At 44.6% G+C, this 26,175-nt stretch overlaps 1 protein-coding gene across 1 annotated transcript in view; it reads left to right on the top strand.

Moving 5' to 3' along the window:
* Adamts17 (ADAM metallopeptidase with thrombospondin type 1 motif 17) overlaps nucleotides 1-26,175 on the top strand; it is a 300,342-nt gene that overhangs the window by 133,599 nt on the left and 140,568 nt on the right. The gene's annotated exons all lie outside the window — the stretch shown is intronic.

Here is a 26,175-nt window from a genome sequence, read left to right as displayed (position 1 = left end):
AGGTGTGGCTTCACGCAGCTCGCTACAGATCAGAACTTATTTGCTAACCATGTACTATAGGGCAGGTGCTGGGTAAGAACTTCCCATCCTTTAAGTGAATGAGCCAGCCTAGTGGGTAGATACTGTTTAGCTCCTACTTGAGAACCAGAAGTTGGGAAATTAGAGCCGAATTTGTTGTCCTTTTAGCATTTCGTACATGCACATAATGTGTTTAAAACTACCCATCCCTCCCCTTCAATTTCTTCTCTGTGTGCCCCACCACTGTTCTCTCCCAATTTTGCTGCCTTTTTTTTCAAACCCATTGCATCGGCTTTGTGCTGCCAGTATGTGCATGAGCACAGGCCATTCAGTGCAGGGTGAGTAGCCTCTTAGGGGCCCCCTCCCTGAAGAAAAATGACTTTCTCCAGTAGCCATCAGCTGCCATTCGCTCCACAGCCAGGGGTAGCACTTGGTGACCCCCCTTTCTGTGCTGAGATGCTATCTGGCTTGAGCTCCCGCAGGTCTTGTGCAAGTAGTCACAGTTCATATGTGCAGTTGCCTGTTGCATCCAGAAAATTCTGTCTTCCTGCAGTCAGCTACTGCTTCAGACAGAGTCTTTCCAGTTCCTTTTCCATGGTGATCCCTGAGCCTTGGGAGAAGAGGTGTGGTGGAGATGTCTGTTCGTGGCTGTGCACTCTGCCGTGTTGATCCCTGGCAGAAGGGGCTGTGGTGGAGATGTCCTGTTTGTGGCTGTGCCCTCTGCCATCATGTTTTCTCTGGCAATAAACCAGTTGTGGGTCTCTCTATTATTCATAATCTACTGAAGAAGAAAAAAAAAATCTTCTCTGATGAGGATTGAGAGCTGCTCTATCCAGGGGTATAAGGCAGGTTGATATCATGTCCCCTTAACAGAACAAGTTTGGCCTACCCAACCATGGGCTCTTGGTCCTGTTAGCCATGGCTTCAGTCTTGTATAGCAGGCCTTGAATACAATCAGAAGGTGACTGGTGATTCCAAGGACATTTATAGCACTGATTTTTTTTTTTTAATTTATGGTCTTTGGGATGGAGAGATGGCTCAGCAATTAAGAGTACTTACTTGAGTTCAATTCCTAGCACCCGTGTCAGGCAGCTCACAACTGCTTGTAGTTCCAGCTCCAGGGAATTCATCCTTTTCTGCTTTCTTGGATTCCTGTACACCATGACATTTACACACACACACACACACACAGAGAGAGAGAGAGAGAGAGAGAGAGAGAGAGAGAGAGAGAGAGAGAGAGGAGAGAGAGAAAGAATGTTTAGTCTCTAGTTAGCATGATTTGGCATTGTTTGTATGATAATGCATTTGATATAAAAATAGACCCACTAAAACAAGGGTCCAAATAACAAGAGGTAAGTATTAAGAAGAGAGCTTGTTGGCTACCCAAAAATTAAGATGCCATTCATTGAAGGAAATAAATGCTATGGGCAGCTGCTCACTCACTGGTCAAAGAGAGTAAACAACATCCTCAGGGCAGAAGTACCAACAATGATACTGAAATCAATCTGACCCACTGCCCTGATCTAGAAGGCAGGAGGTGCCAGACCTGGCCCTGATGATGCCAGAGGGGCTCCAGACCCTGGGAAAGGTTGTGGGAGCCTGGAAGGGGGTTGCTTTGTTTGCTGCCTGGAGGATGAGTGGACTGGGAACTGTTCTCAGACTGACAGCAGTTTTGATCTCTCAAGAGAATATCTTTGACCTTGGTTGTCTGCTTCCCCAATAAAGACTGTCCTGTCTGGCAGCCCCATGCTGTTTTGTTTCTGGTGAATAGATACACTGGCCATATGCTTTGACGGAACACAGCTGTTTCCTTCTCTTCTAGCAACCGCATAAGAAACCAGTAGTAAAGCAGGTATGTTAGCCTTTGCCCTTTTCATCCTGCGGTACCACTGGAGGTAGCATCTCAGCGTGGGAAGATGAAGATGGCTGCAGTAGGTCTCTTTCACCTCAGAGGTCTGTGATACCAGCTGCTAGCTGATAGGGTGCAGTCCATGAAGGGATGGGGGCAATCTTTGGAGTGTGACAACCCATATGGACCAACATGGTCCAAGTAATCAATTCCCTATGTGGAGAGGGACAAGGTACTGATCAGAGGAATGGCGAGAAGTAAGCATTTCTTTCTCCCTCATAGGCCCATGACTTTAAGGCTCAGCCTTCATCAGTGTTGGAAAAGACTGTCTCACTTGATTAAAAAAAATATATGTCAGACCCCTACTGATTGCATATGAAGCAAAAAATTCAGGGATACCGTCTTGGGTCAAGAAAGGAGATGGTAGAGATTGCAGTATTACCTTAAGAGGATTACATATACATGCATGTGTATGCATGCATGCTTCTGCATATGTGTATGTGTGTGTACATGTGTGTGTGTATGTATAGATAGGCTGTCAGAGTTGAAGTTGTAGTGTAAAATGATTCTATGAGAGTTGGTTTGACCCTCTTTACGTTTTGAGAGGTCATGTCAAATGTGGCAGCAAGGGCCAAGAGAGGCACATAGTTGGTGAGAGCTTGTCTGGTGCAGTGGAAGGCCTGGAAATCAGCAGAGAGAGTTGGTAGTCTGGTCTAAGGGAAACTGAGAACATGTGCAGGCAGCACAGATGCATGCAGTGTGTGTTTATGCAGGGGATGCTGCGTGCCTTTCAGCTGGGTAAGGTCTAGTGGTCCTGGGCAATGTTTAAAGCTAGAGTCCTTTAGGTGGGCTGGTGGGGAAATGAACATTTCACATCCTGACTACCCATGCAGAAAAAAAAAAAAAAACTGTACGTACCGTGTCTGTGTATGAGTAGTGATTTCCCTTGGCAGAAAATAATCTTTGTTGAATGTAGACAAGCCTGAACTGCACTGGGGTGAACCGGTGTCTACCTGGCAATCCTGTGCAAACTCCGCATGCATTGGGACGAATCAGTGTGTACCTGGCAATCCTGTGCAAACTCCGCATGCATTGGGGCGAATCAGTGTCTCCCTGGCAATCCTGTGCAAACTCCGCATGCATTGGGGCGAATCATTGTGTACCTGGCAATCCCGTGCAAACTCCGCATGCATTGGGACGAATCAGTGTCTATCTGGCAATCCTGTGCAAACTCCGCATGCATTGGGGTGAGTCAGTGTCTACCTGGCAATCCTGTACAAATTCTGCATCTTTTACAACACCGAGCAGAAAGTCTTCTCAGATGACACAAGTGCCACTTGTGATGCCAGTCTCTTGCTCCTGATCCTCAGGGTGAATATTTCCTTATCCATGCATTTTCCTGGCATCTCTCTGCCCTTCTGAAAAACAGTTTCTCCTTGCTCTGAGAATTGCACCTTCTCTGGTCCATAGGCTGAGTCTGTGATCCCCAAACAAAGCTGTTCTCATAGAAATTTGGGCCCGGGCTTAGAAGCCATCTGAGCAGTGCGTTGTATCAGTGCACCTGGGGTGTGTAGATACACCAGTGACCGTGCATCCCCACGGTCACCTGGACCACTTGTCCTAAGGCTCTCCAGGAGGCTCTCTGTAGCCCAGGAGAGACCCACAGGAGACACAGCATCACAGAGGGTCCATCAGTGCTCTTCCTACCACCAAGTACCTTCTTGCTTCTGTCTCTCATTCCCACATCCCTATCCTTCTGGGGTACCCTCCGTATTGAACCACAGTGATGCCAAAAACTTTTTTGCCTTCCTGGACCTGTCCCCTCTATCACCCTGAGTTGGCATGCATTTTCCCTGATAGTCAACCAGCCAGTCATACTGTAAGGGGGTTTGGTCTGGGTGACTTTCAACTGTCACCTCCCAAGGCATTTTACTAAGCGTATAGTACAGAGCCTAAAATCACCTGTAATGGGATGTTGGAGAAGAAGATGGAAGTGTGGAGGGGCACAGTCTCATATCAGACGCACTGTTTAGTCATCTAGTTGTTACATAAGCACCTGTAGACACAAACATTATACACGATCTCAGTCAAGCTACTTGTGCCCACCGTCCTTGAGGCACAGATCCACACAACACCATGATTAGATTGTACAGCAGGATGAACAGAGCCAGGGGCACCACAGGTACCTGGATGGCTCTAGCAGATCTCACGGCTCCTCAGAACTGGACCCTCTTCACTCTAGATGTTTCCTGCCAGGGTGTGACATCACAGAGGTGAGCCGAGGACAGCAGGGGTCAGGAGGAACGCAGCTGACTGTGTACTCAAGGACTTCTTGACCGCTGCGCTACTCAAAACATGAGGGATCCAATCCCTGGGACGTGAAGCCGACGGGAAGTAGGCTGAAGCATGTCTGGAGCAGAGGGGAGAGAAGGGAGGAGGAGGGTGGGGAAATGTTCTCATAACTGGAGTCGACACAGTTCAAATGAAAAGGAATTGTCTTGGCCCCAGAGCAGGAAGGAAAGCAAACCGTAATCCAGATGTGGAAGGCGCGGAAGCTCATCTGTAATTTGTATTAAGGAAGAACTGCCTGGTACAATGTGAGGAACACTGAGGGAATACATACAGCTCTGGGCTGGCAGGTCGCCTGCTAGCAGCCTGTATGGTGTAGCTGGCTTGTGTGCTATACCTGGGAGGTGGTGGGCACCGCACTCCATCCCACGGGTTAGCCTTATAAGGAAGGGGCTACAGAGACTCTCTGAAAATGTCATAACTGGTTAGAAATATTGAATTAAGACAGTTGGTCCACTCAGAGCCTGGCACTCTTGAGGACCAAGGAGAGGGCATCTTTTCCTCACAAGGGCATGGTGTCTTTGGTCTGGTTGTGGCCTAGGGTTTTCTGGCAGGTTCCTTGTTGGTCCTATGACCTCATCTTCATCTCCTAGTCAGCTTCCACAGACCCTGGAGGCTACTACTCCACCCTTCCTTACTAAAGGGTCATCGTGGTGGTGGCTCCCTGCAAGGACTCAGGGGGTTCCTTGGGTGATCTCAGAGAGATTCAGGAGTATGGTTTCCTTTCTCTTACCCCCTCCACCATCAAAGTCAGTGCCTAGCATTCTTTGTTGGGTGTGACTTTATTATCCAAATTCAGAAAGGTACATAACATGCTGTCCTCATTTCCTTTTATGTATTTGTCCATATTTCATTTTTTTGCTACTCAGAATCTTGGAGCTTGCTATGTAAATCAAGCTGCCCTGATCCATGACATTTCAGCAGAATAGAGTCCGTAGTGGAGCTGGCCCGAAACTTCACCCATGTTTCTTCTTTCTCCTCCTCCCCTTCTCTAAGAGTCCTGTATCCATCCCATGATGGAAGTTGTTGTTGTATTGTTTGGTTTGGGTTTTGGGTTTTTGTTTGCTCGATTGGTTGGTTGGTTGGTTGGTTGGTTGGTTGGTTGGTTGGTTGGTTTATAGAGACAGGGTTTCTCTGTGTAACTTTGGAGCCTGTTTGGAACTTGCTCTGTAGATCATGCTGGCCTCGAACTCACAGAGGCTGGCCTGCCTCTGCCTCCTGGGATTAAAGGTGTGCGCCACCACCACCCAGTTATGTGCCACCACCCCTGCTCAAGGATGCTTTTAAAAGTGGCCCTTTTACCCCCAGCTCCAATCCTCCTCCTCCAGCATTCAGGCCTGCAGAGTCACTACAGAGCTTCCATTGCCTTCCAAATATGCAACTTGGAAGCCTGTGTGAGGAGAAGGCACTTCTAGTCTTCTGTAAAGCACAGAGCCCTGTCCTCGAAAGAGCCTTGACCACAGCATTTCTCAATCTGCCCAGGCCAGACCTGACACCTTTCCGCAGGGAGAGGAACAGACCGCTATGAAGCCACAGCAGGAGCCCAGCAGCAAGCTGGCCAGTGTAGTCCCACCTGCACGCTGAGCAGTGTGAACCAGCACCTGTTAGCTGGATGTCATCGCTATGATAGAAAACCCGACTGCCAGGAGGCGCCTCTGCCCTAGAATGGCAGTTCTGATACAACTGTGAGGGCCTCTATATCGGTACCAGTCTTTACCCCAAGAATGATGTGTGTTTATCTGCTGAATTGCCATGCCCAGAACAAAGTCATCCAAGATGGTGGTGTGCATCGATGGGAGGAGAGTCGAGTCTGGCTGAAGAGCCCCAGCTGCAGTTCCTCAGAGCTCCCTTCCTTCACAGACCATGCCAGGACTTAGATGAGACCCAACTTTCTCCTTAGACCGCCAAGGCTCCTGGCAGCTTCAGCTAAGTGACTTTTCTCATCCTTTGTAGAGCTAGAAAGACTTCTGGAGTCATCTTAGCCTCATCCTGTAGGTGGCAAGCAGCTTCCTTCCCACAGATACAAGTGGATAAGTGGAGACTTGGGCCAGAGTCTAGGCTGCAGCATAGCGTCCTTTTCATATGGGGACAGAAGCTGGGCTACAGCCCTGTGAAACGTCTGTCCTGTTCATTGCATCCACTTGTCATTACTTAGAACGGTGGTTCTCAACCTAATGGGTCACGACCCTCTTGGGTGAGGGGTTATATATCAAGTATGTGACCTATATATGACATGTTTACATTACAATTCATAATAGTAGAAAAAGTATAGTTATGAAGTAGCAATGAAATAATTTTATGGTTGGGGTGTCACTACAACTTGAGGAACCATTATTAAAGGGCCACGTTATTAGAAAGGTTGAAAACCATTGAGGTCACCCTCCTATGTGACTTAGGTTTCTGGAATCTATGAAATAGGTACATCCTATCTTTAAAAATGGATGGACCCTTTTTTTTTTCAACTAAAATCCTTGTGCATTGAATGCCTACTACTGGTGGAAAATTCTAAACCAAATAGCCAAGAATACTTGTAGATGCTGAGACCCTGGGGATCCGGCCACCAGCCTGGTCACTGGCATACTCTAGTTAAGGACCCTTTCAGCCTCTTATGTTCCATGCACATAAGACATATTCATACCTTGCATGCAGCTGGTGACTTAATCATTCAGCAGAAAGTCCCAGTTGAAGGACCCAGAACTCTGGGAGAGCTGTGGAACCACATACTTTGTTGCTGACACCCCAGCAGCATGTAGAAGTTGCCAGGGACCAGTACATGAATCTAAGAGTGGCCTTTTGGGAACAATACCAACAACTGGGTGGATATAAACGAGGGAGGTTATCATTTCTTTCAAGTCACTGGCAGCATTGATCTTCAATATTCCATCTCATTTCACATAGGCACACTCCTGAGAAAGAGCTTAGTGCCAAGCAGACCTCTGTGATTCTGTGACTCTTAAATTATCATTAGTGATAACAAGGGGGTGGGTTTGGAAATGTCGAGGTCCCTGGTGAGACCAGGGCTGGGAGGCAAGACCGGCAGCTGTGGTAAGGAAGCAGAGCCCTGTGGTCTTGGGACGCGTGATCTTGGGAGCTTCAACTTGTCCCTGGGCCTTAGTATGACTTCATCAGCTTACAACTGGATGGATTGTTGGTGAGGACAGGGAGGAGACACCGCAGTGGTCCTCTGAAGTCACACTACACTTGCTGCTGGTGTCTCACATCCAGGGTGTGACATATGCAGTGAGATCCCTGCTGTGGGGCAGCTGCAGGTACTCCAAGGCCCAAAGGACAAGACAGCTACTGATGACCTGATGGCTCCTGTTATTTGGTTTCTGCTCTTAGGTGTTTTCACCTGCATCACTCTTTCAGACAGAAGCAGCCAGCACAGTCTTGTAACTGATCCCTACTGAGCCCACAGTTGACAGTATTTGGGGGTTCTTTCAAGAGGTGGGACACCTAAATTAGTGAAGGGCCTGCTCATCTTTGTGGCACTTGCTATCTAATCAGCCAAGGGTGTCAAAAAATGTCTCCTTACCCATAGCAACCACTGCCAGAAAGAAAGAGGCACCTGGGTTCCTGGGGGCTGCCTGCTGTAGACAGTCCAGCCAACTCAGCAGAGCAAGCTCCCCTTGAATGTCTTCCCTGATCCCCCCTAGACGGCCCCTTCTCTTTGACAGTCATCACCTTGAACTCATTTTTTCCCATGTCCAGTTCAGAATCTGGCAAAGGAGATTGAGGAAGTCCCTATCTTTGACACTGTTCAGACTGTAGCAGTACTGTCGAACTTCATCCGTGGCTTTGCTCTTTAGCATGGTCTGAGGAATGGTAACACCCTAGCACGTTGGAGAGTGCTAGGAACTCAGGTCCCTACGTGATTTATGTGCACATGGTAAAGATGGTTAAAGCATGCTAAAGGGGTAGCCTTTTCTACCTGGGTCATCTCAGGGTACATTCAATTCTAGCTGCATGATGGAGCCACAAGGATTCATATGGCTGTGCATCATTTAATACATCACAGTGATGCATTCTGAGAAAGGCATCGATTTGCATCATCATGTGACTGTCATGGAGCATGTTGACGCATCCCCCATGCCCAGACAGTACAGGGCAGTCGCCCTGCGTGGTTTCTTCATACAATGCTGCTGCCTCACATGACATGCATTCTACAGTGAACTTTATTTTGTTGGTAAACTTCCTAGCAAGATAACAAATATGGTATGGCTCATCCATAAATGGGTGACGTAGTTATCAAGTATGTGTCCCATGCTTTCTTTTGATAGGTGGTATAGGCTTACTCACACCACTAGCAGGTGAGTGGAGTCTTGCACAATGAAGTTCAGATGGCTACAGTATCACTAGGTACCAGTTCTTCAGAGACCCCATCATAATTATAATTATCTGTGACCACCATTGTCTATGTGGACTGCCACAGAATACCATAATTAGCTCAGGATTATAGCTTGAGAAAATGCCCCTGCCTTCTCTTTCTCTCTTGTCTCTCTCCTTCCCTCCCTCACTCCCTCTCTCTTTCCCTCTCTTTTTTTCTAGTAGTGGAGTGTGTTTTGTTTTTGTTTATGTGTGTCCCTGTGGATGCTGGGCATATATGTGATAGTGCTCATGGAGGCTAGAGGAGTGTTTCAGATCCTCTGGAGCCAGAATTGCAGGTGGTTGTAAGCCAGTCGACCTTGGTATTCGGGAGCAAAATTCTGGTCCTCTGGAAGAGCAGAAAGCACTCATAACAATTGGGGCAATGTCTCCTTGGAGCCCCAGTAGAGCCATGGGAATTACTTTCTTGCCTTCCTTGGCTAAAGAGATATCAGAGGATTGCAGAGTTTGCTGCTAGGTTCCTATGGTTTCTCCCTGAAGCCCAGAGATCATATCCTACTAAATATGATTGGAATGACCATCATTGCTTCTATCTGTTATAATCCCCACTCACTCTAAATGTTTAGCTTGATAGATCATAAAACCGTGTGTGTGTGTGTGTGTGTGTGTGTGTGTGTATGTGTGTGTGTAGCTGAACTCTCATGTTGAACTTTTGGATTTTTAACAGAGTAGTTTGGAAACATGCTTGCTCACTCAGTCTTTGTGTTGTCTATGAAATGGGGATTTTCCATGTGGAAAACGGAAGGGAGCAGGACAGTCTACAATAAGAAACGGAATGTGAGACATGTCCTCGGAGTCCCCAGAGCAGTGGCATTGGCTGCAGTGCTTTGGCCAGGGCTGGAAATGCCAGCATCGCTGTCCTGCTCTGGCCATACATTGCGTTATTTTTGGTTTGAAGGCAGAAGCTGAAGCCTGAGCCATGGTATTTTTCCTAGACAGTGGCGTCTTCCCACCCCTGCTGCCAATGACCCATATGTACAAAGCCATTCCCATGGTCTCTGTAGATGTTAATAAACATCCACAGAGGGCAAGTTAGCTTCTTTATTTGTCCTAGGGCATCACTTTTTCTTCTCAGATATGACATATGTTTACCTATGGTACCAAATACCAGTGTAACCTCCAAATGCTGTGTGAAAATGTCTAGAATCTGAAGATTGACAGTCAGCCCTGGCATTCAGGACCCTAACCACTCCTGGCTACAGCATGAATTGTTGTAAAGATGATTATCTTTCCTGAGAAGTTGGGTTGCCCTTTGGGGGTTGAGCCTGTAACTCCCAATGCTTACCTTCAGTGGACCATGTGCATATAGCAAGTCACACAAAGGTATTAGAAAACCCATTTCCTTTTGCAAGGGAGCTCAGAAAAGAAAGCCCAAAGGGCCAGTTACCCAAGTGGAAAGAAAGCTCAGGAGTCCTGGCCTGGACCTAACCCAAAGCAGTTGTTTTCAAACTTGGGAACTTTCAAATGGCTATAAATGCAAAAGGCACACTGTGCTTAGCAGAGCTAGCCCCTGGCTGGGTTTTCTTTTATGACTGAATGCATAATGCCTCGTAGAACCTGTCTTTATCTGTAGACTTGCCATCATGGCCTTGACTGCCCAACAAGTCTTACCTGGTTCCCATGCAGCCTGAGGTTGCTGGATATACCTGGTGCCATTTGCAACCAAAGTACTGAATAAACAGGTCAACCAGTTGTTTTCCATGATTTAGGTTCTTGGCAAACATTAAAAGACCAACAGGAAAAGTTAACAAAATGAAGTAATGTCTAATTGTGGTTCATTTTCATCCTAATGCTTTAAAGACAATAGCATCGACACTTTATAGAGAAGAAAATAAAGTCCAAGAACCCCTGATAATAAACACAGTCAGAGTTTAAACTCTTTGTGAGTATTAAAGACCACATGTTATATGTCTTACAGCTTATCAGGTGGCATTTAAAATAAGTCCCAAATCTACTAGATGTACAGGAGACAAGCAGTGTGGTTTACTGTAAGCTTTACCAGGATCCATTCAAGCCAGCACACATATCTGTGTCTCCTTTTCTGTTCTCCACAGACAGACATTACTAATTGATCACACATATCTATCTCCTTCTTTGCTGTTCTCCCCAGACAGATATTACTAATTGATCACACATATTTGTCTCTCCTTTGCTGTTCTCCACAAACAGGCATTACTAATTGATCACACGTATTTTTCTCTCCTTCTCTGCTGTTCTCCACATATAGGCATTACTAACTGATCACACATATCTGTCTCTCCTTCTTTGCTGTTCTCCATAGACAGACATTACTAATTGAACCTGGGACCCTTCCCACTGAGTCCCAATTCTTAACTTCCTTAACTTTACAGGCAGCCACTGCCAATATATTCGGGTTAGAAACTGATCCTCTGTCTTGTATGGGAGAGGCTATGCTAAGACAGTGCATTCTTAGGTTGACTTGATATGGCCTCCTCTCCAGAAGTGGAGGAAGTGATTGTTCTGCTATGCCCTCTCAAAGTTAAGCAGGCCTGGGAAGTCTGTGCTTAGCGTGAGCAGTCTCTTTTAAGGACTTTAGTTGGGCATGCTATCAAAGGCAATGAGGAAAAAAATAGCTGGTGTTAGAGAGGCACAGGGACACAAGCACCTGAGGGCACACTATTGTCTGCCAGGACCCTTTCCACCTCGTCTTAGGAGGTAGAATCCCTCCCTAAACCTGGAGCTCACTGGTTCACTGAGACTGGTCAGCAAGTCCCGGGGATCCCTGTCTCACTTTACTGATTGAGCCATCTTCCTACCTGTTGTAGGAAGAGCGGACCCCATCCCGCCACCCAGCTAGCTTAACCAGTTAAATAATCACACAGAAATTATATTAATTAAATTACTGTCTGACCCATTATCTCTGGCTTCTTATTGGCTAACTCTCACATCTTGATTTAACCCATTTCTAATAATCTGTATTGCCATGTGACTGTGGCTTACCGGCATGAGTCTAAACAGCGTCTGTCTCAGGCAGGAAAACCATGGTGTCTGCCTGACTCTGCTCTTCTTCCCAGCATCCATTTCTGTCTTTCCTGCCTACCTAAGTTTCTGTCCTATCAAAAGGCCAAGGCAGTTTCTTTATTTAACCAATGAAAGCAACATAAATACAGAAGGACCTCCTACACCACCTACCCCTTCATTTTGCTCTATAGTCAAACAAAAGTTATAACAACACCTGAACAAATGAACACGCACACACACATGCAAACAACAATAACAACAACTCATATATATATATGAGTGAGAATAAGGCAATTCTATTTGCAAAATGAGGGGGGTAGAGCTCAGGTTGTAGCTTACTGGGCTAGCACTTTCCTGGTAGGTCTAGACTCCATCCCCAGCATGGCCAAAGGTTAGAAGAGGGATAATAGGAGTAAAATAGACTAAGTAGAAGTAACAGTAGTCATTGAAAGAGATAAAATGAAAACATAACTCAGAGGATGGCAAGAAAAAAGAAACAAAGGAAACAAAACTCCATGCCTATAGTTACTCCCCGTGTGCACTGTATAAAAAGCACTGGCTAAACGACGTGCATTGGCAAATGGATTTAAAAACACTGTGTGCTCTATATACAGTCTAAAACAGGGCTGCTTGAGCTTGTGGCCCCCCGCTTTATCTGAGAACGTTTTACACAACTTTGGGTATCCAAGTAGATAAACTATGTATACAAATGAAGCACTTACTATAAATAAATCATAAATTTGTTCTAAAATAATTCTTTGATATACATACAATTTCACCATTTGTTAAAGATAAAAGGACAGTTACATCATAATGTAATGAATGTGATTTCTCATTTTTACATAAATAATGATATTTTGTTTGGATATTTGATACTGTAAAGCATAAAACATTTTCAGAGTTGACGGATGTTTTCATTGTGTAGTCATCAATGATGGGAACACTGATTATATGAGTCATAGTGTAAAATGTCTAAGCAGACGTGTGTTTAGGGCCATTTGAGAAATTGCTGAAAATTCTGTCTTAACCTGTCAAGTACTCTTATTTTCTTTTCGTTGAAACATTATCTTCTAGAGGGAGAAGGGAGCCTTAAGACTCAAGAAGATAAAACTCAGAAGGTTCAGCAGGTTCATGAAACTTGTAAGACTCAGGGAGGGTCAAAAGTTACAAGACTTAGGAGGCCTTTCCCAAGGTGTCTGTGCAGTGAACACTTGCTGGGAGAAATCATTGCCGTTGCCTGGAGTCGTGCAGGGTGCTCCAGGGAAGCAACAGAGCCATCACCCATGCTAGGTGGCCTCTCAGAGATACAGCTGCCTTTGAATTCCATATACCTCTGAACAACCCCTTGCCCAAGCTGCTGTAAGTAACAGCCTCCCCTCCCACCAAAAATAAGCCATTGGTTGGCTTAGCTAGACTTGAGTCATTTCTTTGGTCTGCCATTGGTGGCCCGTCTAGGTAAAGAGATGTTTGTTTGAAATCCGTCCAGGAAAAGTCATACAACACAATCCTAAACCAAAATCCCTTTAATTATGTTGTCTTTATTTTTTAAAACAAAATTCAAGTCAGTAACTCAGACACCAGCTCATACTGTCGGATACCTGAGGAAGGGTGAGCGGGAGCTGCTGCAAGTCTTTTGTTTTCCATGGGCAACCATGGTGTTTCCAGAGGAACAGAAAACGTCATAGACACAAAATCTCTTCCATATTCTGCATTCAGAAGTTTCTGTACAGTTTCCACAGTGATTGAAGAAGCTAAGCCCCAACAAGAGGAGTCCTCCCTCTCTTGGACTTCTCGACTTTCATCCTGGTGAACCCAAGTAAACCTCTGTTCTTTGTAAATTAGCCAGCCTCAGAGTTCTCTTATCAGAAAACTAAGACATAGAGGTTGACTCAGGGATCATTACAAGTAAGACATTGCAATGGAGGCCCATCCTCGTGTGAATCCATTGATTTTGTTTGACTTACTGGTCTGGCAGTAGGGTCTGCAGAGCACATCACAGGAGAGGCCAATATCTGGCAGGTGGTTGCGTTATCTTTTTGGGTGAATGGGTCAATCTGTTCCACAACTTGACGTGTGCTGAAAGAGAAAAAGTTTTGTCTGCTTCAAAAGAGATGTTTCTATGCCTGTGACATTGCCGGGAGCAAACCTGCCTTAGGAATGAAGGGTAAAGGACAGAGGAGGAGCAAAGGAAATCTGTCCTGCCATGCTGCACACCCCAGAGGCACCATTCACACAGACAGGTGTCACTCACAAGCCAGAGTCAGCACTGATGTGACATGAAGACAACTAAGCCCAAGGCTACGGATTCTACAGGACCCAGAACCAAGCGACAAAAGCAACCAACATTCAGAAGTGACCAAGTATCATAATGTTCCTCCTGCGGTTCGAATCCCCATCACACATCCTCTCTTTAATCCCTGCTAGTCAGTCCCTGGTCTGTTCTCAGTTCCCCTTAGTGGCTAAAACAGTGGCTTTATTTTCTTAAAGAGTTAACCCTTCTCTTGATAATCTCAAAATAGAGAAGAGTGTCACGTTTGCTGACATGTGGTCCCTTTCCTGCCTTTAGTCAGTTAAACCTCACTGAAATTTTACCTGGGTGGAAGGAAAACCTTTTTGCCTCATGAGTGAAGAGAGGTGGCCAGAGATAAGGGCAGGAGGTCATTCCTTCCGAGTGGTGAATCTCTGCCCTGCCAGAGTTGTCGAATTTGGTAGTTCAAGTTGACAGAGTTGAAATCAAGATAAGCATTAAGGTTGTTTTGAACGAAGACAAAGGACAGAGATGGTGCAGTACCCTTAGACTTTGATACCCACTGCTCTGCACAAGTGGAGCTGAGTCCCATGGGGGTTGGATGCCATGCAGCCACAGGGCGAGAAAACTCAGCAAGCAGAGGAGCTGCAACGTAGTTTTGACCCTGGAAGTGGCTTGTTTTGGGGAGCTGAGGGACCTACTATAGGGACCTCCCTCTATCAGCCCTGGGAGGCTTTTTGTCTGAAACACCTCTCCTATCTCTGATGAGACTTTGTGGGCAGGGTCCCTTTCCTGTTTTAATAACCCATTATCAACTACAAAGTTGCTGCTAGTAAAAATATCAATTATCACTTATGTAAGACCTGGCATTGCTTGAAACCACATTCCAGCCTCAGCACACCATAGCTGCTGTGAGCCAAAATTCAGAGAGGGTTTGAGGACAACTTGTTTACACAATCATTAAGTCAGCCAAAAGAATATATTTTTATCCTGTAAGTTGAATGCCAGCTAAGCAGTGGTGATTAACTGCAAGAAGCTGTAATTTATACTGGGGAAAGTGGTGAATACTTCTTAAGCCATAAAAAGTATTGCTTAAGGCAGGGGGAAGGAATATAAAGCCCCCAAAGGTTCAACTGTGTGGAAATGTCAGAAACAGTCCCTTGGTGTAAATTCTTTTATATTTACTTTATTTTATATGTATGGATAGTTTTACTGCATGTGTATATGTGCACTCTGTGTGGGATCGGTTCCTGAGGAGGTCGGAAGGAGTTATTGGATCACCCGGAGCTAGAGTTACAGATGAGCCACAGGAAGGTGCTGGGAATCGATTCCAGGTCCCCTGAAAGAGCAACAAGTACTCTAACCACCAGGCCAAACTAGCCCTTGGTTTTAGAAAAATTATGAGTCTATACAATGTCCCAATTTTTTTGAACATTGTATGGTCACACAGCCATCTAGCCTTGTGCTGCATACTATTTTAGTGGAGGGTCAAAACCTGCACCATGTATATGACCATGGTCTCTAAAGATATATCACAAAGGACACAAAGCCACCGTGGTTTGTGGAGCACACACTCTGTGGTGGTGTTTGCATGATGGCAGAATTGCCTGATGGTTCATTTCTCAGATTGTCCCTGGACATGAAGCAAGCAGCGTGTAGCAGTGTTTATCACTATTGCGATCATCACTTCTTAGAAATGACCCACCTCAGAGTGAAGGCCAAGAGAGATTTGGGTTTTTTGAGTGTGTCCAGAACATGCTAACATGACTGCCCTCTCTGGTCTCACCCAAAACTTTGGCTTTCTGATTGGAAAGAAAGGTCACTCTGAGTTTTAGCTTTGACGAATCAATCTAAAGTATGCTGAAGTTTATCAACTGGTCTACACTATGGTAGTGGTCCACAGATTTCTAAGCATGTTAGAACTACCTGGGAATACGTAAGAATCCAAATGTTGAAGTCATGCCTCATACCAATGAAGTCAGATATTCAGACTGTAGGAGCTAGAACCCAGTGCTTCTTTGGGCTTTCTAGATTAGTCCACTGTACAGCCACATTTGAAAGTCAATGCTTTCTAGAAACTGAACTTGGTCTTTCTTGGTCTCCTGAGTCTAGAATCTGCCTTCCCGGTTCTGTAGTCTCTCCCTGGTTGGAAACTCTGTTAGGCTGGATATAAGCTGCTTTGGGCGTGTAATACATATTTGTATTGATAAATTCTCATGGAGCTCAGTGAGATGCCCACTCTGGAAGTGGGGTAACCCCCATTTCGGACTCATACATTTTTATGTCGTGTTCTCCAAGACCCTTCATCTGTGGAGGTCTAATCTCTAACTCTGTGACAGAGTCAGAACAGCGGAATAGCCCAAGAGTAAAAACACCGTGCTCTTGAGAACAGCTTCAACAGAGGTTACTGTTGTTTATTCTGTGATTTAAAAGTGCCTGCTGTGGGGAGGGGAGGGGAGAGTTCAGCCCATGGGAAGCTTATCCACCGAGGGAAAGCTCAGAGGGGACCGGCAGCCCACAGCCTCAGCTTCCCCGGTTGGTTTCTGCTTGACTGGGTGTTTTGAGTACCCAAGTTGATATTGTTTTGTTATGTTGTCTGGCTAGCTGGTTGGTTACCTATCTGTCTGTCTGTCTATCATCCATCCATCATTGATCTATCCGTCTGTCTGTTTATCATCTATCATTGATCTATCACCTATCATTTACCTATTATCTATCCATCAATGATCTATCTATCCATCTATCTATCAAGTATTCATCATTGATCTATCATCTATTCATCATTGATCTATCACCTATCATTTACCTATTATCTACCTATCAATGATCTATCTATCGATCTATCTATCAAGTATTCATCATTGATCTATCTATCTATATCTGTCTTCTATCATCTAACTCTTATCTATCTATCTATCCATCCATCTATCTATCTCTTTTACATTGGCCTGCTATATATTTAATAAACTCACTCATTGAAAGCCATAAGAATCAAGGGCCATATAGAACAGAACCTTGAAGGAACGTAGTATTCTCCCCTTGGAAGTGTGGCTTTTGAACTGCACAGCCTGAATAAATATCTTTCCTGGATTCCCTGGTATGGTGACTCTTGGGAACTCCCAGCTTCTTTAGGAACATAGTGAAGGGAACAGCACCCAGGAGGGCAAAACTCTTTCAGAGAAATTCTGAGATCTAGACAGGTTGCTTTGTTTTCTAAGGGTCCATGTGTTCCATCAGCTTGCCATTACCTAACCAGTTTCTCTATGTGGTTAGCTCTGGGCCCTGCTGTCAGAAGTTGCTGAGCTTTTGAAATATAAAAGAGAATAACAAGTCCTGCCCTTCAGGGTGGCTCTGAAAGGCACGGAGAGGGGGATTATGATGGTCAGAGTTTAGGGCCATTTCTCCTCCTCAAGGATGGAAAGGACCTGTAAACTGGGCTCAGAATGGGACTGTGCTCACAGGAGCCAAGGCATGAACCAAAGCCCCGGCCTACTGGCACGCATTGTGGGAATCATGAAGGGGCTGAGGCTGTGCTATGCCCTGTACTGAGCACTTCACAGTATGTATATTCTGATCCCCACTCCCTCCACACCTCCTTGACAGGATGGAAAAAGCAGAGTTCAAATAATAAGTCTATAAAGACCCCCTGGTGACCAGTTTCATAAAAGGCCAGGGGGTGATAATCATTAGGAACAGGAAGCCCCTGTCCCTAGAATCGCTACTGTTTAGAGCATCCTGTGCCCTTTGATGTCCACAACAGGCCTTTGAACTTTGAGAGGGGGCAGTTCTCCCCTTCTGCAGCCACTCCTGCTGTCAGCTAATCCCCTGCCCTCCTCACTGGCCTTTGAAGAGACAGGAAATGCTGGGGTCCGGATTAAAAGGCAGCACCAATAAGGAGGGTACAGAGTCTGGAAGCTATGGGGGTGGGGCGGGTTCCATCTTATGCCCCTTGGTAGCCTTTAGATTTCCACCACATTCTGAGTGTTAGGCGATTAATAAATTACCCAGCTTTACGACTAGCCCCTTTCCCATTGGCTGAGAGATCTAAGCTTCTTGAGAATCAAAGTTGCTAGATCTAGGTGAACTTGAAACTAATAAAGAATGACATCAAACCAGTTTGTCATAATCATACATACACACACACACACACACAAACACACACAAACTCACACATGCATGCATTGTACACATGTGCACGATGCCAGAGAAAGATGTCTAGTACCCTGTTCTGTCACTTTTCAGTTGATTCCTGTAAGACGGAGTCTCTTACTGAACCTGGCACTTGCTGGATTTGTTTGTGTGTGTGTGTGTTTTGTTTTGTTTTTAGCTATCTTGGCTAGTCAGCAAAGTGCCAGCCATCCTCCTCCCCTCCTTCCCGCTGGAGTTACAGGTGCACAGCCACACCCAGCTTTTAGAGTGCTCTGAATTGTGATTCAGGTCCTCACGCTTGCACGACAACACTCTACTCACTGAGCCGTCTCTCAGCCCCACCATGATCCTTTCTTCTAAGTTGACGTACTTGTCCCTGTTTTATAATGTCCTCAGGCACCTCAGTTTGCAGCTCAGAGGCTTTTTAATTCCTTCACTCTCATGGATGAATGCGTCTAAAATGAATGAAGTCATTGTCTCCTTCATAGCCACCATACCCTAGGAAGCCCATTCCTTTAGAATTCCTAATGGTGTGGCCCTTTAATGCGCTTTCTCATGTTGTGATCTCCAACCATAAAATTATTTTGTTGCTACTTTAAGACTGTAATTTTCCAGCTGTTGTGTATCATAATGTAATATCTGATGAACAGGGTATCTGGCCCCGAGAACGCTGCTTTAGACGGTGATCTCTGTGTGCCAAGCACTTGCGGGCTGTGTCTTTCTAGTAGAGAGCATTTGACAAGTATATATTGAATGACTAGCTAGATATGGCTACCCCTTTTTCATCAGGGACGATGAAACTGGGGTGCAGAGGTGGTGCTAACCAGGAGAGAGGATAGATCCTCTATTCTTTGTCCTTCCTTTTTACCTTTTCTTTGTTTGAACATGATCAGGCAAAGTTTGGGTAAGTTAGAGTTAAAATCCTACTTGCTATGATTGCCTTATATGTGTATAAAAGTGCAATACAGATCTAGGCACAATTCATAGACCTCATGTCTTCTGTCATGTCTTGACCACTTCAGTGAGAGAGATAGTATACATTATACATATAATACCCATTTTCACCTACTGTGACGTTACCTATTATAGCAAATAACACCAATGCGCTGTTGATCCCATGTGATGGAGAGGCTATGCTCCTGAGAGCTATCTCTGGGCTCTTCATCCCACCTCAAGCATCCGTTTCCCCAAACCAACCTAGACAGTTTTAGGAAAGGCCAGACCTAACTTTTATTTCTCTGTCACCTTCCATAAAAATTCAAGAGTTTTTGAAAAATTGGTCACCTCAAAGACAGCTGAATCCAAAGCTTACAACATGGCAAGTCTAGAACACCTAGCCATCTTCAGTCTTCCATATCTTCAGTCTCCGGTGGAGGTGAGTAGTGTGGTGCATTGTGGGAGTACTTTCTTGACCCCCTCCATGGTATGCTTTGAGGTTTCTTGTAGCAAATGCAGAAGAGGTGTGCTATTTTGTTTAAGATAAGACCCATCCAAAGTCATTGTTATTCTCATGTCTGACATATGTGACATGAGGCCCATCCGTCTGTGCCCTTGACCTCACAGTCCTCTAGACTTAAAAGGACTGCATGCTTAATGCCACACACTTTCGTTAAATATAACCTTGCCAGAAATAATACATGCCCTGGAACACAAACCTAAAATAACATGGAATTTTCAGTCAGGTAATCTTTAATTTAAACTAAAAATAACCTAAACAGTAGTTTATATAAACCCTCAAGGAACAGGATACCCACCCACTGCCAGTTCATCTAACTGTAAGACACTTAGTTAGCATTTGAACATTTCAAGCCAGATCGAGTGTGAGCTATATTAGACACAAGCCCCAGAAAGCCAAGAATCCCACCCTTGGCTGGCCCTGCTGACTAGAACATTCCTTTGGGAAGGCCACTGCTGAGGGCCAGCAGAGGGAAACGCCCACAGCAAGTGTCATGCTCCTGGAGAGAGCTGCTGTGAGGAGCATGGCTTTGTGGATGGCACCATCTCTGAGTGCTTGTACAGCCGACCTGTGTGTCTTCTGAGGGTCCAGGGTCTCTGGCCAGGACCATCTGATGGTGAAGGTCAAGGAATCTCTTTCATATATAGCTGACTTAATCACCATAGATAGTGGGATGCGGTCCTGAGCTAAACCTTTATCCTGGTTGAGATCAAGGGCTCAGCTCTCCTTGGTGGTATTCCTAAACAATATCCTTGCTTGAAAACCCATCTGTCAAATATATTTTTGTATACTTATCCACCACACAAAAGCAACAAAGAAAAGCCCAAGACAAATCCATATGTCTATCACCTGCATCAGTCGCTCTGTGTCATCTAACCTACACTTTCTTGTTCTTATTTCTGTATGTTATACTATATCCACATGTTCATTTTTGCATATATGTTACAGGTAGGACCTGTATATGAGAGAGAACATGTACTTTATTTTCTTTCTGAGATTGTATGACCTCGATTAATATTATACATTCTAAATCCATTCACCATTTATTTTGGAAAATGTGTGATTTCAACTTTCATTAGGGCTGAACATTCCATTTTCGAGATGTGTCAGATTTTCATTTATCTTTTCCTTTGTTGGAGATCAAGTAGGCTGGGTCCGCGTCTTTGCTATGATGAGTAAAGCAACAGCGAACATGGGAGTGCAAATACGTCTATTGTGAGATCTGAATCTCTGTGGGTATATTCCCTAAAGTGAAATAGGAGGATTCTCTGTCTAGAAGTTCATTGAGATGAATAAACTTCGGGTCTGGCTGGTCTTTCTGTGTAATTTTTTTTCTTTAGTTGTAACTTCTTTCCAATAACATTACTTATTAGAAAAGAAAGAAAATTCTTCTGGGGGTTGCTTGGAAGCTACCTGCTGGGGAAACAAAGGTGGTTGGCAGTGGGCAAAGGCAAGACAGGTTACCTTGTGTGTTGGTTCTCCATAGGACTGTGGCCCACCCGGTATATGAGGCAGAAGGTGCTGTGGGCTGATTGACAGAGGGGTAGAGGAGAGGCTGTGGGGAATTCCTATAGGCAGAGCCGAGGTTTCCAGGGATTTAACCATTTCTGAAAATAAGACTATGTGTAGTTGAGAGATGTCAGATGTGATGATAGTTGCTGTGTTCATGCTGGAACTGGCAAGGAGTTCTATCCTTGAGATTGGGGTCCTCTCTGTCAGCGGGTCTGAAATGTATCAGAGACAAGTGAGTTAGGTAACTGGGGCTCCTAAGTTAGTCCCCAGAGTTAGTCTGCATCACACAACAGGTGCCCTGCCTTGAACATGCTCTTCCCAACAGAAGCAAAGAGATGGGTGCATAGCCTTTATATAGCACTGGAGGAAAAGACTTGGAGAACATGACACGGAGAGAAAGGAATATTTTGCCTCTTAAGGGAGCATTGATGATTTCAGAAAGCCTGGACTTCTGCAGTTCTGATCTGAGTCCTCATGGACGTTATCTGGAGACTAACACAGGCTCACTCACCTGCCTTTCAGACCCTCTCCTGCCAAAGCTGTAGTCATGTGCGGTAGTCAAACCTGTCGTTATGAAACAGAAGCTGGAACTGTTTGTTTTTTTTAAAAAAAAAAAGTGAGGTATTTTATTTGCTGAGGTCTGTCAAAGTTTTCAGATGTACCTATTAAAAATATGGCCAGCTTTATTTAAGACTATATTGCATTTAAGGTGGTCAGCTGTTATGAACTCTGGGAAGTGTACGTGAAACTTCATTTTATTCCCTCAAAACTTAGTATGAAGCAGAAAGAGAAGGGGGGGATAAACATGTAGAAAAAGTGATGGATGGATTTTACTTAGCATAGTGTCTTTAGAGTTCATCCATGTTTGTGCAGGCAAAATGATGAATTTTCTTTGTTGTTGTTTGGAAACCCAACAGCACCTGTGTAGACCAGGCTGGCCTTGAACTCATGAGATAACCACCTGCCTGTCCATTTTTTGTTTAGGCTGAGTAGTATTCTGTTGTATGTAAAGAACACATTGTGTTTGCCCATTCATCCACCACAGGATATTGCCTGTCGGGGTCTGGTGCCAGCCTAGACCCTAAATTATTTCTCCGGACCAGGTGGAGAGGCGTGGGATTAAAGACACAACCCACATGGCTTTATCGGAGGGAGATTCTCAGTGGTCCCTCATGAAATCCTGAGTTCACATCCTGAAAATTCCTCTGCATTTACTCTCCAAACAGCCTTATATACCAAAACATAAACTGAGGGAGAAATTCACTAGCATTCTGTTTCCTAGGTAACCAGGTAAATGGCTATGGTCATGTCCACACCCTCAACTATACTTTTCTATGCCATCTCTGTCACATCTTCCTATCTTCTTGCTCTGTATGCCAGCTCTGTCACATAGGCCGAATTAGCATCCCTTTTCAGGTGTCCTCCAAGTTACAAAGAAGGAGCAGAACAACATCCTGAGCCTTTGTTGGGGGTGGCAACAGTCTAGGTGACCACCTCCTGTGTGGCAGGTGCAAACTGGGGCTGGGATTCTGGTTGCCATACCATGTAGAGATATGGGGATACAGTTGTCTTGGTTTGCTTTCTACTGCTATCATGGCCACCATGACCAGAAGTCACTTGGGGAGGAAACGATTTGCTGGACTGACATGTCCGATCACTGACCATCACGGAGGGAAGCCAAGGCAGGATCTCAAACAGGCCAAGAACCTGGAGACAGGAAGAAAAGCAGAGGTCATGGACGAGTGCTGCTTGCTGGCTTGCTCAACCTACTTTCTTATATGACCCAGGACCACCTGTTCAGGGGCAACATCAACCATAGTGGGTTGGACCCTGCCACATCAATCAACCATCAAGAAAACACACCACAGGTCTGCTCACAGTCCAAGCTGATGGAGTCCTTTTTCTCAGTTGAGGTTCCCTCTTACCAAATGACTCTAGCTTGTGTCAAACAGACAAAAACCCAACCTGTGCAGACAGACCTTTAGGCCGTTTCCATGTTAGCTAGTGTCATCCGTATCAAAATAAACCCAGGAGTGCTGATCTCTGAGCTCTTAGTTTTACTTTTTGGAGGGGATAAATACTCAGAAGTGAAACTGCTGGAGCATACTGTAGTTTGGTAGTTCTATGTTGCTTTTTTGAGACACCTCCATGCTCTTTTCCATAGCAACAAATACCCTGTCTTGCATCCTGGCCATCACACACAGGGGTTCCAAGCACTCCACACCTTCATAGGCACTGGCCCCAGCATGACACACATAAATGATAGCCCCTTGGGTTCTGATTGGCATCTCCCTCAAGCAAATCAGGTGCCATTGAGAGCATCTTCACAGACTTGATGACTTATATATTGTCTTTGAAGAAATGGCTGTTTGAATCTTTAGCTTCATTTCAAGTTCAGATTATTAGGAGGTTTTCTTTTTAATTTTTTTTATTATTTTATTTTTTGCAACTGACTTACAGGACCTGCTTGTGTGTTTTGGAAATAAGCCTCTCATGTTGTGCTAACTCAATGATTCTCAATCTGTGAGTCATGACCCCTTGGGGATGGCATGCCAGATCTTTACATTACAATTCATAACAGTAGCTAAATGATAGTTATGAAATAGCAACAAAAATAATTTTATGTTGGGAGTCACCATAACATAGGGAACTGTATTGAAGGGTTGCAGCCTTTGGAAGACTGAAAACCACTGCACTATGTGAGTAAGCCAGTCACAGAAGTAAAAAGACTGTAGAGTTCACTTATAAGAGTGCAATGGTGGTGACCAGTGCAGGGGGACCAGCATGCACTTCGCTGGTGGAAGGTGAGTAAGGTCTGAGGCTGCTGCATAACCCATGAATGTAGTCGGCACTACTAGCTTGAATACCTAGGAAGTTAAAATAAATAATGTTAAAATCTCTTGCTCCACAGCAAAAAGTTTAGAAGAAATAAACCTCAGGGCTGGGGATGTGGATCCATAGTCAGGGTTCGCCTACCATATGCAAATATGCAAGGTCCTGGGCTCAACCCTGACATCACAAAATAAAATTGTATCAAGTTCATTGATTTTAGGCAGGGTACTACAGTCCGCACCTTTTATCAACCTCCCAAAGTTTGAGAGACAAAGGTGAGTGGATCTCTGTGAGTTCAAGGTCAGAACTGGTCCTTATAGCAAGTTCTAGGCCAGCTAGTGCTATAAAATGAAAACATGTTTAAAAAAAAAATAAAAAGTAGCCGGGCAGTGGTGGCACATGTCTTTAATCCCAGAACTCAGGAGTCAGAGGCAGGCAGATCTCTGTGAGTTCAAGGCCAGCCTGGTCTATAAAGCGATTCCAGGACAGCTCTGTTATCCAGAGAAACCCTGCTCAAAAAACAAACAAACAAACAAAAAAAAAACAAAAGAAAAATTAAAAAATAAATAAAAAGTAATCCCCCCCCCAAAAGAAGGAAGGTTATTATGTGAAACTCTTTGAAGGTTGCTTTCCTATATATTCACACATAAGTAATCATGTTCTGTTGCCCACCAGAAAAAAGAATTATTTTTTTAAAAAGAACAGTTGCATTGCATAGGCCTATATCTAAATTGTTCTCATTGGACAGAATTATCCAATCTTTTCTTATGTCTTTCTTTAACCCTTAATGTTTAGGAAAGTGGTACCCATTCAGGAGGCATAGATGATGGTTCTCATCCTGTGAGCTGTCTGCCTCAGTATGAAATTAATTACACCTGTCACAAATACGAGGTATCTGATATTTTGGGCACAATGTGCAGTATCAAATAGATAAAATATTTATCTGTCCTTGCTAGAGGCCAGTCCTGATGAGAAGCTGTGCTGAGGGCTGGGATAGGTGGGAGGAGAACCCGACTCCAGAGCTCTCTAAAGAGCATCGCTTTGGGGCAGAGAAGAAGCCAGCAGCAGCAGGAGGAAGCAGTACTGGCTCTTGGGTTCAACATAAGCTCATCAGCTGATAAGTTACCTGGAAAACTGATCCGGGTAGAGAAGAATCAAAAAATTATACTTAAATGCTTTAAACAATTTAACTTAAACTTTATAAAACATGTAGAATGTCTTATAATTTAGTAGCAAATGTTTCAATATTTATTTGTTTTGTTTTGTGTTCCTGTTTTGTGGTTGAGAGACAAGTCTTCCTGGTCAGGGTATCTGCCCACTGGGACTCACTACTGGCTTCCTGTATGCTAGCATACTCTTAATGCAAGTGTGAACCTAGTTTTCCCATCCCCCTTTCTTCTTTCCTGTGGTGGTTTGAAGGAAAATGGCCCCCAAAGGGAACGGATCTACTGGGAGCTGTGACCTTGTTAGAATGGGTGTGGTCTTGTTGGAGGAAGTGTGTACTGTGGAGGCGGGCTTTGAGGACTTACATATGCTCAAGCCACACCCTGTGAGACAGACCACTTCCTGCTGTCTGTAAGACATAGAACTCTCAGCTACTTCTCCAGCACCATGCTTGTCACACCCTGTGAGACAGACCGCTTCCTGTTGTGTGTGGTTGTATTTTTTTCTCTGTAATTACCCCCCAAAACAAAACCGTTAAAGAACAAGTACAAATGGCTCCTTCAAGCACACTGGCTTTCTCTCCTGGAAATTGTCAGGGAGCTGTGAAAAAGTTGAGTTTGTGTGCTCTGCACCTCAGCTCATCCCAGTGTGGGTGTATGGATAAACTAAGTTCATTGCTCAGACTCCCATCTAGAGGTACCCCACAGGGTTCCTCAGCTACAGTTTCCAAAGAAGGTGACAGGACTACAGTACCTAGTGGTACCCAGGGAACACGGGCTGATGAGGCATGGGGGTCATTATGGGTCTTCTCGTGTTTCTTGTGAAAGGGGAGGTTTTTTTTTTTTTTTTTTTTTGTAAATAAGCAAAAACATGAAGAGAAATGAGAGATTGCAAAAATACTGTTGCTCTTGAGTTTGAAGCTTTGTAGCCACAGTCTTCAGGAACTCAAATCTCTGGTGTTTTCCACTGGCTCTCAGCAAAATATGGCTCATTTCTAATGAATACAAAGCTTTACTGTATTCTTTAGACCACTAACAGAATGATACTTAGTGTGAGATATTAGGTCAGCTCATCAGAAAATGAGACTTTATTAGCTATCTTGACTTTATTAGCTATTGTACTTGCTATTAATTGTCATGATTAAGAATTTATTCCTTCACTCATCATTAATTCCTTTTGCTTAGTTTCCACGCCTTCTGTAGTCAGACCACCCTAGTTCTGTATAAACTG

The sequence above is a fragment of the Chionomys nivalis genome, chromosome 23 (assembly GCF_950005125.1).
Source record: "Chionomys nivalis chromosome 23, mChiNiv1.1, whole genome shotgun sequence".
In the NCBI taxonomy this organism is placed as follows: domain Eukaryota; kingdom Metazoa; phylum Chordata; class Mammalia; order Rodentia; family Cricetidae; genus Chionomys; species Chionomys nivalis.
The sequence above is the reverse complement of the archived record's forward strand: the minus strand, read 5'-3'. Positions and strand labels throughout refer to the sequence as shown.